We start from the raw sequence: 2,383 nt of genomic DNA, 5'->3' as shown, positions 1-2,383 counted from the left end.
GAAACCACACTCCATTTAGAAAAGAATTGAGAGGCTAAGTCAGCACTGGGTAATGTTTTGACTCCATTCACAGCCTTTTTTCCTTCTTTTCAGAAGGACTCTTGTGCAGAAATGGATCTTTTCTTGCTGTGTTTGTCCTTATTGGAAGGCAGCTCCAGGAGGCCTGTGAAATGTTGGGGGACTGGACCCCAGGGGAGGGAGTCCCAGGCTGTGCGCTTTAGGATTCCTCCTCTAGGGAGAGCAACCTCATCCCCGATCCTGACCGCCCTCCTGGCTCATGCTCTCCTGTTTGGCTTCCACAGGCTGGGACTTCTCTGGCTTCTCCTGCCCACACTCTCCCTGCCTCAAGTGGCCCCAGCACAGGTGGCTTCAATTTTCTCTCAACTCAGGGAACATGCTCAACTTTTGTAAAAGTCCCAGTTAGTGGTAGAAGCTTGCTGATGGCATGTTTTAAAACTTTGATTCAAATAACCTTTTAATACTTGAATATTTTAAGTTTTATACATAGTTCCTAATTTTCTTTCTAACAGATTTAGATACCTAATAAGATCCTAGAATGGCACCATTTTGTCTTTCTCTAAGTGCCTGGCTCTGCTCTCTCAGGAGTGGGTTCTGAGATCTCTGGACTACAGGATATTTAGAAGGTCAGGAAGAAGCCCGGCCTAGGGACGAGGGGCATGGGGATGGCCTCCTTCCTCAAGCAGGCAGAGGCACAGCACCACCTGCTGCCCCCTCTGCCAGCACCTGTGTGGGAGCCCAGGCATCCTTTGTAACCCTGCATTACCAGCAGGCTGAAAGAAAACAGAAACGTGGGGCTGCCACTTATTTTCAACAAATTAACCTGTAAACAATTCCCTCACTTTTTCGGAAAAAGGAGGTTGGGGCAAGGAGAGGGGAGAAGGGAGATGAAACCCAGAGCCAAGTTTTCAGAAAATACTGCAGGAGAAAAGGATGCAGCTGCCCAGAGGAGGGAAGCAGGATCACACTCAGGAAAGTGTGTGGGGTCCTGGATGACACCAACACCCAGTGCAGTTCTGTCCGGTAACCTCTCCCAAGGTAGGGAAGGTGAGTGTTCCCTGGATGTCTGTGGGCAGATCCTGCTGAGCATGCAGCATGTTGGGGAGTCTGACACTGGAGCCATTTTCCTTCACTCCAGGCAATTCCAGGCAAGGCAAGGCAAGACAAAACAATTCCAGGCAAGGCAATCCTGGACAAGTCAAGGCAAGGCAAGAGAAGGCAATGCCAGGCAAGGCAAGGCAAGGAAAGGAAAGGCAGGGCAGGGCAGGGCAGGGCAGGGCAGGGCAGGGCAGGGCAAGGCAAGGCAAGGCAAATTCGAGGCAAGGCAATTGCAGGTAAGGCAAGGCAAGGTAATTCCAGGGAAGGTAACTCCAGGCAAGGCCAGGCAAGGAAATTCTAGGCAAGGCAATTCCAGGCAAGGCAAGGCAATGGAGGGCAAGGCAATTCTAGGCAAGGCAAGGCTATTCCAGGCAAGGCAATAGTAGGCAATGCAAAGTAAGGCAAGTCAAAAAATTCCAGGCAAGGAAATTCCAGGAAGGCAAGGCAAGGGCAAAGGCAAAGGCAAAGGCAAAGGCAAGGGCAAGGGCAAGGGCAAGGGCAAGGGCAAGGGTAAGGGCAAGGCAAGGCATTGCAATGCAATTCCAAGCAAGACAACTCCAGGCAAAGCAAGACAAGACAATTCCAGGCAAGGGAAGGCAAAGCAAGGCAATTCAAGGAAAGGCAACTCAAGGCAATTCTATGCAAGGCAAGGCAAGGCAAGGCCTAGCAATGCCAGGCAAGGCAAGAAAAGGCAAGGCAAAGCAAGGCAATTCCAGGCAAGAAAATTCCAGTCAAGCAAGGCAAGGCAACGTAATTCCAGGCAAGGAAATTCCAGGCAAGGCAAGGCCTAGCAATGCCAGGCAAGGCAAGAAAAGGCAAGGCAAAGCAAGGCAATTCCAGGCAAGAAAATTCCAGTCAAGCAAGGCAAGGCAACGTAATTCCAGGCAAGGCAATTCCAGGCAAGGCAAGGCAGGGCAATTCCAGTAAAGATGATTCCAGGCAAGGCAAGGCAATTTCAGGCTAGGAAATTCCAGGCAATGCAATTCCAAGCAATGCAAGGCAAGGCATGGCAACGCAAGGCAATTCCAGGCAAGGCAAGGGAAGGCAAGCAAGGCAATTCCGGGAAAGGCAATTCCAAGGAAGGAAATTCTAGGCAAAGCAAAGCAAGGCTATTCCAGACAAGGCAATTCCAGTCAATGCAAGGTAAGGCAAGGCAAAAAATTCCAGGGGAGGCAAGAAAATTCCAGCCAAGCAAGGCAAGGCAACATAATTCCATGCAAGGCAATTCCAGGAAAGGCAAGGCAGGGCAATTCCAGTAAAGATGATT

At 50.3% G+C, this 2,383-nt stretch overlaps 1 protein-coding gene across 4 annotated transcripts in view; it reads right to left on the bottom strand.

The window, feature by feature from the left end:
- Window positions 1-2,383, bottom strand: part of CNGA3 (cyclic nucleotide gated channel subunit alpha 3) — a 109,150-nt gene that overhangs the window by 94,595 nt on the left and 12,172 nt on the right. The gene's annotated exons all lie outside the window — the stretch shown is intronic.

This window comes from Callithrix jacchus, chromosome 14 (genome assembly GCF_049354715.1).
Source record: "Callithrix jacchus isolate 240 chromosome 14, calJac240_pri, whole genome shotgun sequence".
Taxonomy (NCBI): Eukaryota; Metazoa; Chordata; class Mammalia; order Primates; family Cebidae; genus Callithrix; species Callithrix jacchus.
This window is presented reverse-complemented; position numbering and strand designations above follow the sequence as displayed.